This window comes from Acanthochromis polyacanthus, chromosome 6, assembly GCF_021347895.1.
Source record: "Acanthochromis polyacanthus isolate Apoly-LR-REF ecotype Palm Island chromosome 6, KAUST_Apoly_ChrSc, whole genome shotgun sequence".
Lineage (NCBI taxonomy): Eukaryota > Metazoa > Chordata > Actinopteri > Pomacentridae > Acanthochromis > Acanthochromis polyacanthus.
In genome coordinates, this window is record NC_067118.1 from 14408395 (window position 1) to 14424099 (window position 15705).

General features: G+C 37.5%; 1 long non-coding RNA gene across 1 annotated transcript; it reads right to left on the reverse strand.

Annotated features, from left to right (window-relative positions):
* Window positions 1–13255: 13255 nt before the first annotated feature.
* On the reverse strand, window positions 13256–13873 carry LOC127534384 (uncharacterized). The gene is made up of 3 exons (XR_007942496.1): window positions 13718–13873; window positions 13540–13627; window positions 13256–13418 (listed from the first exon to the last, which is right to left on the reverse strand). It is a non-coding gene; the product is annotated as an uncharacterized LOC127534384 (long non-coding RNA).
* Between the last annotated feature and the right edge of the window lie 1832 nt (window positions 13874–15705).

Sequence of the window (15705 nt, forward strand, 5' to 3'; positions counted from 1 at the left end):
CCGTCATTCTATTTTCGATTTGGGGTCAAAACACCAAAAACGGATAACGGCTGTTTCCCGTTTTTCGTTTTCAAAATAAAAATCAGAAGACGGAAAACCAATCCGTTTTCCGATTTTCTTTTTTCAATAAAAACGGATATCAAAAACAAATTAGAAGTTAAATTTCATTTTTTGATATCCGTTTTTTATTTATTTATTATTTTTATAGCCCAATATTACAAGAGTTACCCCAAAGAGCAAGCAAATCGGGTACAATGGATTTCACTGCTGTCTTATTTATTCACAGGACTAGCAGGGTGACTTAAGAAATAAATGTAATAGTCAGAACAGCACTGCCGAAGCGGTCTATCATAATTGCATGCCTAGTTTTTATATACTTTGTGAACAATCTCATCCACTATATCTGAATGTCATAGTAATAATGTGAACATCGCCACCTTCTGGGTGCTCTAGCTCAGAATACACAATTTTCAACATTAAATGTTCTTCCAGACTGGATCATCATTTGGCCGCAAAATGATGACCGGCTACCTGTCATCAAGAAATGTCAAGGCTTGTGAGGGCAGGGTTAAGGGTAAGATCCCTGCATGGACCCTACCACCAAGCACGTTAACATGTAAGAGAAGCACTATGTGTTTGTGCAGTTTAAAAACTTCAGTGTACCGCCGGCGGTACACTTACTAATTTGCATAGGAATTTAAAGAATGTCCGACGGCTGCAAACCCGATTATACAAACACTATACGCCGATGGAAAGCTTAGATTCTCATGAATCCGCCGGTATAAACCACTTTCAGATGTGATTACCACAGCGGGTGAGAAAAACACATTTGTCCGACAAACAACGAATATCCATCATCTGTTCTCTATACACGGCTTCAACGTACACAGCGTGACTCACATTTCCGGGTTCATTATTACACACAGATGAAAATATTCCACAAAAAACGGCCATAATCCAACCTTTTACATCCAGACAAAACAAGTCAGTAAAATATTTCGTCCAAAACATGTCTTGAAGTCGGTATAAAATCCATGAATCGGTCGTTTTCAAGGAAATGCACCTGGCGATGCCCATCCAATATTCCCTGTATGTCTCGTCATATTTTTTATTTAAAAATAGAATATTAGCGATTTTTTGTACTGAAAATGGCTGGAATTGACTGCAGCTTAAAGGGTTAACAACATTTATGTTTTGATTTGGTTCTGGGAGCGTGGGTCCGTGTACGTCGTCATTTCTGATGTTTGTCTTGCAAAAGTGTAGTTAGAAAACGGATATCAAAAAATGAAATTTAACTTCTAATTTGTTTTTTGATATCCGTTTTTATTGAAAAAAGATAATCGGAAAACGGATTGGTTTTCCGTTTTCCGATTTTTGTTTTGAAAACGAAAAACGGGAAACGGCCGTTATCCGTTTTTGGTGTTTTGACCCCAAATCGAAAATAGAATGATGGCGACGTACATGGACCCACAAGGGGTACACGAGACAATGGGTATGGAGAAGGCAAGAATTCCAACTGGTGAAGAACGAAATGTGATAATAAAGCAAGAGAAAAAGGTAGCTCTGTATAGGGCAATCCTAAAAGGAAGAAACCGTTGTTCTGCACCACAGATAGAGAAGGAATGAGACTTTCAGACAAACATGAATGATTGATATTGCCCACAATGATGCACTTGAACTGATTAAGATTCCTGAGGATCGTGAATTCCTTAAGGCACAACGTGAACCAGGACGACGTGGCTTCATGGTTGGCATTGACAAAGTACTTGCAGAAAAAGAGAAACGTTCCCTTCATCGCCACGAGCTGTTAATGAAAAAGGTGAAGCATGAGAAAGAAGAGCAAACTGCAAGGGAGAAGACAGTTGAATTCATTATAACTTTGATTTCTTATTAAACTCTTCTGTAACCATTAACAAGTGCCTAAATATAAATAATGTGTTTCAATTTAGACTTTGTATTATACTCTATTGCATTTGTATATTATATAATTACTATTCGTCTGATCATCTGTATACTCAAGCACTGATTTTTTTCACACCTAATGTGACAGTGGTAAATTTAGTCTTATCTTAAAGATATTTGGCACAAATTATTGTCTTATAAATATGAACTGTTTTGTTAAGAAGCACCCACAAAAATTCAACATTTAAATTTTAGTGTGTATTTGAGGACCACCCTAATAAAGATACTGTAGTAAACCTGTTGACATGCGATAAATCCACACTTGACTCAACTTGATTTTAAATAATATACTTTGTATTAAATAACGAAGAAGCCATTGAAGAGGAGTGGACACCCCCCCCCCCCCCCCATAAAACAAAACTGCACCTTTCAGAGTGGCCTTTTATTGTGGGCAGTCTGAGGCACACCTGTGCACTAATCATGGTGTCTAATCAGCATCTTGATATGGCACACCTGTGAGGTGGGATGGATTATCTCAGCAAAGGAGAAGTGCTCACTGTCACAGATTTAGACAGATTTGTGAACAATATTTGAGAGAAATGGTGATATTGTGCATGTGGAAAAAGTTTTAGATCTTTAAATTCATCTCATAAAAAATGTGAGCAAAAACAAAAGTGTTGCGTTTATATCTTTGTACAGTGACGTCATGCTACAGTAACTAGTGGTAGCTGTGGTCACCACTATGTTACTGTATTCATACTGTAGTCACAGTGATAGTATTGTAATTAATTTAAACAACCGAATACTGACATCTAAATATGATACAATTCTGATCAACATTTTAAAATACACCTAGAACTAAAATTTCGAAACCAAAGTATAAAGCTACATTTTTTACGAAAACAGAAGTTTTATTCAAATGTAACAATGTATTACAAAATATAGCTAATTAAATACATTTTTTAAACAAAACAAAAACATAAAAATCCCTATAGGGCATCAGTGTAAAATTTTCAATAATATTGTTAATGTCATAAACCAAGTCACTCATCTAAATTTACTACAATACAGAATAACCTCACTTGTAATGGCATGCAGATACAGACAACAGTGAAAACTGAGCACAGAGAGTAAAGGTACGTGTCCACTAGATGTAAATGCGCCACATCTGAAAATCGCACACATGGTGGACGGTCATTAGCGTCCACCATGGACGCTAATGGACATGTAACATGACCATGTTACAGGTCATGTAACATGACCTGTAACATGACATTGCTACAGGTCACGTAACAATGTAACAACATTGTTACATGACCTGTGGGATGGGTAAACACACCTGATCGTAGCTCGAAACGCACCGCAACAGGACCAGCATTCAACGTGGTGCATTTCGAGCTTACCAGGAGCGGGGCACAGCTCATTTGCATAAAATAGACTTGACTTCTACTGTATGCAAATTCGAAGTGACGTGCGGAGATCACAAAATTTTATATATATGCCGTATAGGAAATTATATATATGTCAGGGTAGAGACTGCGATTTGGTAGAATTGGAGTTTCTACCAGTAGAGATTGCGATTGGAGTCTCTACCAGTAGAGTTTGTGATTGTAATCTCTACCAGTAGAGATGGAACTTTAAATCTGACCCCTGCCCTGACCCCTGACCCTAACCTTAACTGACCGTGACCTTTTAATCTAACCCCTGCCCTGACCCCTGACCCTAACCTTAAAAGTCCAACCTTAGCCCTGACAAATCTCTACTGGTAGGATTGGAGTTTCTACCGGTAGAGATTACGATCGCAATCTCTACTGGTAGAGACTCCAACTCTACCAAATCGCAGTCTCTACCCTGACATATATATATATATATATATATATATATATATATATATATATATATGGCATGCCGTTTAGGAAATTATATATTGAATGAAAGTCGATATATATGTAATGAAAGTTGATATATATATATAATGAAAGTCGATATATATTGAATGAAAGTTGACATATATATAATGAAAGTTGATATATATATAATGAAAGTCGATATATATATAATGAAAGTCGATATATATATATAATGAAAGTCAATATATATATATATATAATGAAAGTCAATATATATTGAATGAAAGTTGATATATATATATAATGAAAGTCGATATATATATAATGAAAGTCAACATATATATAATGAAAGTTGATATATATATAATGAAAGTTGATATATATTGAATGAAAGTCGGAATATATGGAATGAAAGTCGGAATATAGAATGTTCAGAGTTTCATTCCATATATTCAGACTTTTTCCTACTGAGCCCCGGAAGGACATGGCAAACAAAAACAGGAACCTTATTGGACATTTGCTCTTCAGATGAGCTCTTCTGTGATTATCTATCTGTCTTCATGGTTGTCACAGGGAACGGCGACTACGTTTGAGAAAACCGGTAATTTTTAGAGATGTTTTGATTCTGAACACTGAACGTGTTAGCATTAGCTTAGCTACTTAGCTTCGACTACATTTGCATCCCTACATAGCTTAAAGGTTAAACACATGCACCATATGTTGATGATAATGATAATATCTATGTTTATCTTTATAGCTGGTCTTAAGGCTAATTACGAGGCAGAGGGCAGCTGCTGCCTGGACACATCCATGATCACGCCACTGGTGGGACACAATTGTACTGGATTTCAGCTGAAGGCTGCTGTTTTGTCTAAAATGAGACATTTTTATTGTGACATACCCTCCACTGTTGTTAGCTTTTGATTCAATAAAATTTTTTGAGATGAGGAAATCACTATTGCATGTTTCTAGTTAAATACCCTACTTTTATGATATATCACTACAGCATGCACTTTTTATATTTTCCATCAATTTTACCCAAAAGTTGAATAACTATTTGTGAGCAGTGTATGTAGACACATAATAGAAGCACATTTCAATAATATATCTGCTGCAGTAGTGCAGTTTATCTACCTAGATTGGTGTAACAGTAAAAAAAACAACAACAACATATGCTACTGATGTTTCTGACTAAAATCTGCTTGAAAAGCACAACTGCTTATCTGTCAAAATGTGTGTAACAAAAGTGTGCACTGAACACTGAATAAAGTCTCTAGATTATAGACAAAATTTGCATCTCTCATCACAAATTTCTGTTTATTCACCCGAAGTGCACGAGTAAAATACAAAACAGGTGAAGTTAAATAACTAAAAATTAAAGGAATTTACAAAAAAAGATTTATTTTCTAGAAAAGGCAGTAGTCAACAATGCAGTTTAATTCTGGGACAGTTGCTCCAGCACCGACACCATGCGTCCCATCAGTGCAACCAAGGTTTTCATTCATCTTCTGGATGTTCTGGAGCATGGCAGAGGTCACGTCTTGGTGTCTTCTGATCTGTTCCAAGAACCGTTCCTCTGACCTCTCCAGATACTGCAGAGGATCCACAGCAGCTTCCTGGTTCCCTTTTACTGCATAAAAGCACCAAAAAGTACTAGTTGTCAGTAATTATTTTCTATTTTCATAAACACAGTTAACTTAAAGTAAATGTTCTATTTTGTGATTTTAGGATGGGTCAAAAGATAACATACTGATCATGTTGATGTCTGCATACAGCCATGGCCATAAGTTTGGACACAGCATGACTTCCTATGTCTGTTTTGATGTCTATGACAGAACATAACTAATATTTTTTGACAGCACCAGTTTAATTAGTCAACAAATCAACAAGGGATATAATATTATCAATAAATTACAACAACTGGAACAACTTTGTTCCCAAAACATAATATTAGAAGAAAATAACAAAAAAATGCAGTACTTTCACAACCGAATTTGGTAAGAATAACAAAATGACACCAAACTCTTTTGATGTTTTTTTTTAAATATGAAACTTAATATAGTTCTCAGGAGTTGTGTACTGTATTGTAAGTGACAATTTTGTGGTATTTTCTAAGATTCACAAGCGTCATGGTACTTGTGTCCAAACTTATGGCCATGGCTGTAGTCTAATCAGATCTTACTTGATTTGGTCTGTTGAGAGGAGGACAGCGTGGAGGAGCTGCAGGACGGGACCAGCGAGCTGCAGACGAGTGCTCCTGGTAACTGGACCTCATCATCCAAGGCCGACAACTAAATAAAATGAACAAGACATGCTGTTAATAGCATCTGTAATACAAATGATTTTCTCCATTAACTGATTAATTATTGCTTTGTCCATACAATATTAGAAAGTGTTACAAATAATACCTGTAATAATTTCCAACAGTGATAAATGCCTTGTTTTATTTTACAACAGAAAAACACCAAAAGCATCTGTGTATAAGAAATCAGTGCATTGGATTTCCACATCTGCAAAGTGGAAAATCACACAACAATCAGCATTTTACCTTGAAATTATGAAAATAGCTGCAGATTACCAGTACTCTTTATTTCATTGTGTTAACTTGATCATTTGAATCAGTTTTTTAGACTTGTATTACTGATAAAAAACATAATCAACACATAAATTAAAATGTGTTCACAAAGAGTTCACTGGTTCTTCAAGGAAAATTTCAATGATAACCATATAGTTCAGTAATATGATTAATGGGTCATTGTGTAACAGCGTGGGAGGTTCTGAATACAGGTCTGGTAATGAAATATTGCTGCTGCTTTCCTCCGGTTTTATAAGGAGTTGTTTCATAGCTTGTTAGCTTACCAGCGGCTAACTGGCTGGCAAACAATAGTTCAACGCCAACCTCTGATCACTGATCTGGTGTCTGGACGACGCAAGCTGACGGAACGTTCATAATACTGATGTGGGACTGTTGCAGCTAGCATATTCATAGCAGGCTAACAGCAGGATGTTGGAGAAATAAAACTTACCATTATCAGGATCGCTGGTCTGCATTGCAGACTCGTAGTGCATCGCACTGCTTGAATGTCTGCGTATTTCAGGCCCATTTCAAAATAAAACTCAATAAAACTCTCGTCCAGGTCAGTGTCCTCCATTGTCGCTTCGCTATACCGACATGTCCCTTCCGGGGCTCGGTAGGAAAAAAAGATTTGATATATATTGAATGAAAGTTGATATATATATATATATAATGAAAGTTGATATATATATAATGAAAGTTGATATACATTGAATGAAAGTTGATATATATTGAATGAAAGTCGATATATATATAATGAAAGTTGATATATATTGAATGAAAGTACGAATATATGGAATGAAAATCTGAACATTATATATATATATATATATATATATATATCGACTTTCATTCAATATATATCAACTTTCATTCAATATATATCAACTTTCATTATATATATATATATATATATATATATATATATATATCGACTTTCATTATATATATATCAACTTTCATTATATATATATCGACTTTCATTCAATATATAATTTCCTAAACGGCATGCCATATATATATATATATATATATATATATATATATATATATATGTATAATGAAAGTCGGACTATATTGAATGAAAGTGTCAGGGCCTCCTCCTCCTCCTGTCTCCCACCTGGCATCCGATAACCCTTTTTCCGTCCTTCTCCTCCTCTTCTCCTCCCTCTCTGTCCTCTCACTGTCTTCTCTCCCTCCTCAGATCGGCACCGGGTGGTGCGCAGCCTCGCGGCTGCCTCCAATTGACAATCACTCCCGCTTCAGTCCTCGAGCAGCTGTTCCTCTTCTCATTGATTACACGTATCCACAATAAAACTCCGGTTCATCCTCCCACACTCTGCCAGATTGTCGAACTAGACCACCCAAAGACTCTGCTGCCCGGACCATTCCTGCCCAGTCTGCCTTCTCGCTCCCCGTCTCAGATCCCTGCTGGCTCCGTGTCACTTCTGGTTCCCCCCTCCTTGGACCCCGCCTGTTCTTTTATTTTAAAGGTTGATGCTACGGGTACGGACCCGTACCCGTAGCATCTGTACTAGAGGTACGGACCCGTACCTGTAGCATCTGTACTAGAGGTACGGACCCGTTAAGGTCACTGAAGAGCTGGCGCCGGTTAACTACTATTTGCTGCACATTACAGGCAGTTTATATGAATGACTTTGATGGCGAACATTGTATAATTTAACCAAAAATACACCGTCTCCTCTCACACTTTAGACATTGCAGTTTTTACGCTTTTAGACGCCGTGCATAAATTGTTTGAAGTCCAGTTCCTATTAATTAGTTTACCGCGTTCAGTGGTGGAAGCGGCTGACGAACTCCATTGCAAATGTTCCCATTTAATTTCGGACGCTAATTTACAAGATAAAGTTAAGGATGTCGAATATGAAACAAACACTCGTGAATGGTGAGGAGCAGCTCTTTAATTCGGCATGAATTAAAAAAAAACACAAACTCGATTTACTGTGATATTGTGAGATTTGTTTGTGGTTATGTAACTTAACCATTCAACAGAGTCCGCTAACATTAAAGTGACTGACGTGCAGTGTCTGTGTTGACAGACGTAGAAAATACGTCAGGGTTTTGTTTAGGTTGTTAATATGTAAAAGTCTGTCGCTACTTTTGAAGGTAAAAAAATACTTGTAGTTTGCTGGCTGTTAGTTCCGCCATTTGTTTTGTTTGCTGTTTGTGCTTTATTAGAACAGGGTCACGTGAATAAAAAGTTTTGCTATTTTTAATAGTAGTGCTGATTTCAACCCCCAAATCGCTGTCCTTGAAAAAGTCAGATAATGATATTTATAAGACATTATGCATGATAGAAAAGAGAACAGCAGATGACTGACATGACAGGCTCAGCACGCAGATTCACCTCGAATCACGGAAGCGCCTTCATCACTCGGATTACCAAGCCGGCTCGTTAATATTTATGTACGTCGGATTACCAGCCAATCACAAAGCGCGTTCATCAGCCGGCTCATTAATATTCATGTCCGTCTCATTAATATTTATGATAAGGGAAAGTGCCGTATCCGTAGGCCACAGGCTACGGGTACGGTCCGTATCTATAGACACTACCATTTTGAAAACTTTATTTTGCGGTTTTACATTATTACATTGACAGACAGATAAAAGAGAAAAAAAATGGAAAAATGCCCCCTCCCCTCTCCCCTCAAGGCTCATACATAAAAATCAAAATAGAAAAACAGAAAAATACAAGAACAAATACAAAAATAGACAGGCAGGGACTTCTCATCATATATTGTGTTGGTTGATGCTTTGGATATGATACAAAGTCATTTTAGAAGTTCAGCACAACAATGTCAGAGTATATCATTTAAAGGGAAAACCTTCTACAAATTCTATAAAAGGACTCCAGGTCAGGGTGAAGTTTCTGTGGGCTTTACACAACTTATATCTCAGTTTCTCTAAAGGAAGAAAAGATCGTACATCCCTCAACCACTGTAGAAATGACGGGGCTGAATTTGATTTCCAATTTAAAAGTATGAGTCTGCGTGCGAGCAGGGAAGCAAATGCCAAAGCATTTGCTTGTAGCTTTGAGACTTTGTGGCCAGGGGGTGGTACGCTGTGTTATAGTCTGACCACAGATTTTGGAAAATACATCAAATATCTCTCTCCAATAGTCGTTGAGGGAGGTGCATGACCAGAACATGTGTCCTATTGTGGCGGGTGTATGGCTGCACCTTGGAGTCAGACACTGCGGTTGAAAAGAGCTTAGACAGTCTATCCCTTGAATAGTGCAAGTGATGGAGTACTTTAAATTGAATTAAACCATGGCGAATACACAAAGACGAAGCATGAATACGTTTTAGACTGCATTGCCACGTCTTCAGAAAGCTCAACCCCCAAATCCCTCTCCCATGCCATTTTTGTTTTATCCCATGATATTGGTTTCAAGTGTCTTATCATATTGTAGATCACAGATACACGCTTCTTCTCTTAAGGATCCAGCTCAAGAATTGCATCTAAATGGTTCTTAGATGGTGGGAAAGGAAATGAGGGGAATTCTTTTCTGGTAAAGCTGCGTATCTGGAAATATCTAAAATAATGTGATCTCGGTATACTGTGATCATTTACGAGTGTCTCAAATGAAATACACACTTTATCGGGATACAAATCACCAAAGAATAACAAACCATTTCTATGCCAATACTGAAATGCACTGTCGGACCCAGATGGGGGAAAGAAGTGGTTAGCTGCTACTGGGAAATACCTGCTATACTGTTTTAAATCAAAATGTCTCCTGAACTGTAACCATATCCTGAGTGAAGCTTTGACAACCGGGTTTGTGAGTTGTGTACTACAGCTATGCGGCAACGATGTTGTGAGTGTTGGTAGAGGGTTAGATGATAGTTCCATATTAACCCAGTCTGGGCCCTGCTTATTCCCATAAGCGTGGATCCAATAAATTAATTTTGCAATGTTAGCAGTCCAATAATACCAAAGAAAATTAGGCAATCCCAATCCCCCAGCATTTTTAGGGACCTCCAGGTATATCTTTTTCATCCTACACACTAAGAAATGGAGGGACAGAAATGGACCTAAAAGGGTACAAAGGCTTCGTCGCTCCAGCTGTACCCTAGTGGAGAACAACATTGTACCTCTGAACATAGGAACATTATTGTACCTTATCATCTGTACCTTTATAAGCACATTTCTGCACCTCTAGTGACAAATATGTACCTTTATATACAGGTACAAATCTGTACCCATTAAAAGGTACAATGCATGTACCTGATGAGGTACAGCTGCAGCGACATGATGATTTGGTACCTTTAAGAGACAAAAACAAACCCTTAAAATGTACAAAATACATTTATTGATCAAAATTTAACCATCAGTTCATTTCATTTGCAGTGCATTTCATTAAGGCAATATTCTTAAACATTTGTCTTCAACCCAAAAGCTATATAGAACTGAACAGAAGTCAGAAGATGAGTTACTACTAGAATGTTGAAGACGGACAGAGTTTGTCTCTAGTAATCCATTCATAAAGCCTTGCAAAACTTGCACAAGTATTTATACAGAACATCTAAATCCAACATACAACTTGTCATCAATAGTGTACGTGTCAAGTGATGTATGGTTTTTTTCATCTCCAGGTTTAAGCAAAATCCACTCACTAACCCAACATGCTGAATAAACTTAACAAGTGTAAAGGTCCTTCGCATGCACTTGGGGCACTGGTATAACTGAGGCATGATGATCTAGCACAGTTGGTTTATGATTCTGAGCACAGTTATTGGCAGAGTCTTGTCCCCTTCTTCCACAATGCTGACAATACGCCTCTGAAGAAAGGTCAGGGTGTTTTTCAGGTGTGGTGGGTATGCAATGTTGAAAACGAAGTACATACTGAGGGCTGTTATGAAGGCTTCATCAAGACCCGAGCACTGGCACACATCGACACCATCTACTTTCACCACACTGGGCCCAGCACTGGTCATTGCCATTTTCCAGTCGTTATGCATCAGTTGAATGGTTGGATAGGGTGTAGCAGCATCCCTCTATAATATAAATTTTTAAAAAAACAATCATGAATTGGTACATGTGGTAACCAAGTAGCAATTTCACATAAATGACATTTTACTAATTTGTTTATTTAAAACAATTTATAGACTTGTGGGTTAAGTTACAAGTTTCTTTAAAAATATATTAAATGATGTGCAAAATACCAATATAGCCCACGTTTCCTGTGTCAAGTCAATTTTTCTTTCCCCTTCACATATCTGAACAAGACCTACAAGTCAGCAATGTACTACAATTCAGATGCTTACCTCTCCCAAAGTGATGTAGTGTTCGATCTTTTCTCTGAAGATGGATGGCAAAAGGATGAGTCCAGCCCTCAAGTCGATTCCTCAAATGGGGAAAAAAAAATGTAAAAAGATCACAGATTACAGAGTGTAACTACAGCAGCATTTACTTTCATGTTTATTAGCAAGATAACTGACTACCTGGTAGATCTTCAGCCAGGGCATCCGGTCTTGCATCAGTGTACTGTTTTGCCAGCGTAGACTTCCCCTGTGCAAGCTTAAGTACATTTGGCGAGACACTGGCAAAGCCTTCTCTGAAGCGATGACTGAAGGCGAATGTTGAAGGGTGAATTCTGTCAACCTCATCAATACACTGTAGAATATACAGAAACACGTTAGAAATTAAGTACTGATAAAAGCAACTGTAAGTCACACATTACTCCAGTGGAATTTTCATAATGTCCAAAACTACACTGATAAAAGCACTGACATTAGGGATGGAACAGTAGAGGGGATGTACGTGATGTCCTAGCATTCAAAATTGAGTGGCAAAATGTGTTATTATTTGATTTACAGTGGCACATTTGAGTATTACAAATTGTCATTTGATTTTGCCACTCAATTTTTGCCAGTTTGGAATGTTAGGGAGTTACCCTGGAGATCACAAGTCTGCACACCCTCTATAATCAATTATATTGAGGTTATGCACATTGTAAATCTAAACAGAAATAGAACCTTCAATATTGCAAATTGAGTGGCAAATCAACTATTAACAATGCAAACTTGCCACTCATTTTGCTGCCACTGTCGTGAGGGAATGCTAACTGCATCTGTCCTCCAAGTCACTTGCTGTACCACAGCAACATGGGAAGCAAGTACAGACACTGATGGAGAATCATGACACAGCTGATCCTGTCTGTAGACATTAGAGCAGGGCCAGGTGTATTAAGTAGAGTTAACCCTAACGGTTTTACTCTGATTTTATATTTTTATATTTATTTAAAGATTGGCTGCTGTATGTCTTGTTTTGTTTTGGTTTGTTTTTTTATTTGAAAACAGGTTTATAATGTCACATTTGATTAATCAGCTAAGTAGGATGTAGCATCACCGTCAAAACATACAACAGTTATTCTCTTCTCAGTTGATACTGGCCCATGGAAAGAACTACAATAAATATGTAGCCTACAAACTTCAATTACAATATTAATTGTGATTATTATGGGCACAATAATCACAAGACAAACATTCAGTATTGCGTAATTGACATAATTATTTTTGTTTTGTTTTGTTTTCACTGTACTTACCATAGCAGGCATCTTTAAGAAGGGATATTTGTTGAGTACTTCCTCTACTGGCATCCCTTCCATGACTTCACGTCGTCTCCAGTAGAATGTTCGTGCCATGCAGTCTTTGACAGTGGTCATATCTGGACGCATCTTCCGATACTCGCTCTGTAGCACATTAACATGGGCTTCAACAGATGTAGAATCCTCCCCAACACAAATTTCCTTTGCCATAAAAAAAATAAAAAACAAAACAGTGCTCAGACAGTGACCAGTAAAGACTTCTTGTACTGCATTTGAAACTTCTCAAATGTATTCCACTCAGATTATTTATACAAGTTAAAATGTTAAATATGAATAATACATGTGCACTTACAAATGATTGACTTGACGGCTTACGAGAGACATTTGAAGAGATGGTAGTAACCTTGGACTGCTTTGCATGGCCAAACTTCTCCTTCAGCTTTCTAACTTCAGTGTCACTGACAAGTGGTGCAGGTTCCACTTTAAATTTTCGCTTCAAAGACATGTGCCAGGTGTGCTAGGAAAAAAATCATACACAATTAGTAGGCCAACTGTGCTAATAAAGAACAAGTAAACAAAATCCATGTATAGGCATGTTATGTTAACATGTATGCAGGCCAACAATTAGAAATGCTTACATAGCCATTTCCCTCCCTGTCTCTCAGGAAAGGGTATTTCATTATCAGAGCCTTGGCAACTTGAGTGTACTCTGTATTGGTTGGATACCTTTCTCAAAGACAGAAAGATTATTATTATTATTTTTTTTACACATGTAGTACAACAATAGAATAAATATAGTAAAGAATGATTACGTACAGGGTGTATTCTGCCATCATTTCATACAGCACTCTGATAATTTTGTTGCGGAGTTTGGGGACTCTGTGACATGGTTCTCTTGCATCCAGTTTCATCTGGACATCTTTGGGAAAGTTTGGAATGACAGTCACGATAGGTAGTCTCTTGTGAGTCACTTCTCCACTGAAATGCAAAAAGAAAAAAAAGAAACAGCAGATTAATCACTTTATTAAATGTTAAAACAAAAGAAAAAAAAGGAAAAAAACGGGGTGGGGGGTGGGGGGGGGGGATGGACTCCAAAACATCTTGTCATAGAACATTTCTGCCCAGATAGCTCACTGTTCGCAATGAAGCTGAGAGATTTTAGCGTGTATTTTTTGTCATTCTCAGTCGTATTTACACACTTTTTTAAACGTTTTTTTTTTTTTTTTTTTACAATGAATGTATATGTAGGCCTGGGCCAATTGAATATTCTGTTTGAAAACTCCAATAACTTTAAACAGTTCAACAATGCTCTACAACAGAACTGTTAAGGCAACATTAAGGTTTAAAAATTACAATAATCCCAGTCAAATGTCAAGTTAAATGTGATAAAAAGGACCACAATATACAGATGAGTGGGCAAACACCCCAAAGCAAATAAAGTCAATTATTTTTAAGTTAAACACACTAACCCCATTGAATTGTATTTTCCAAAATATCCCCTTTAGACAATCAGAAAAACATGTCAGCATTGCACCTTCTTGTTGACTTTTAATATAATCTACTCTACATATACACACGTGGACAAAATTGTTGGTACCCCTCAGTTAAAGAAGGAAAAACCCACAATTCTCACTGAAATCACTTGAAACTCACAAAAGTAACAATAAATAAAAATTTATTGAAAATTAAATAATCAAAATCAGCCATTACTTTTGAATTGTTGATTAACATAATTATTTAAAAAAACAAACTAATGAAATAGGGCTGGACAAAAATGATGGTACCCATAACTTAATATTTTGTTGCACAACCTTTTGAGGCAATCACTGCAATTAAACGATTTCTGTATTTGTCAATGAGCGTTCTGCAGCTGTCAACAGGTATTTTGGCCCACTCCTCATGAGCAAACAGCTCCAGTTGTCTCAGGTTTGATGGGTGTCTTCTCCAAATGGCATGTTTCAGCTCCTTCCACATATGTTCAATGGGATTCAGATCTGGGCTCATAGAAGGCCACTTTAGAATAGTCCAACGCTTTTCTCTCAGCCATTCTTGGGTGTTTTTGACTTTGTGTTTTGGATCGTTGTCCTGTTGGAAGACCCATGACCTGCGACTGAGACCAAGCTTTCTGACACTAGGCAGCACATTTCTCTCCAGAATGCCTTGATAGTCTTCAGATTTCATCGTACCTTGCACACTTTCAAGACACCCTGTGCCAGATGCAGCAAAGCAGCCCCAAAACATTACTGAGCCTCCTCCATGTTTCACCGTAGGGACAGTGTTCTTTTCTTCGTATGCTTGGTTTTTGAGTCTATGAACATAGAGTTGATGTGCCTTACCAAAAAGCTCCAGTTTGGTCTCATCTGTCCAAAGGACATTCTCCCAGAAGCTTTGTGGCTTGTCAACATGCATTTTTGCAAATTCCAGTCTCGCTTTTTTATGAGTTTTTTTCAGCAGTGGTGTCCTCCTTGGTCGTCTCCCATGAAGTCCACTTTGGCTCAAACAACGACGAATGGTGCGATCTGACACTGATGTACCTTGGCCTTGGAGTTCACCTTTAATTTCTTTGGAGGTTGCTCTGGGCTCTTTGGATACAATTCCAACGATCCGTCTCTTCAATTTGTCATCAATTTTCCTCTTGCGGCCACGTCCAGGGAGGTTGGCTACTGTCCCGTGGGTCTTGAACTTCTGAATAATATGAGCCACTGTTGTCACAGGAACTTCAAGCTGTTTAGAGATGGTCTTATAGCCTTTACCTTTAAGATGTTTGTCTATCATTTTTTTTCGGATGTCCTGGGACAATTCTC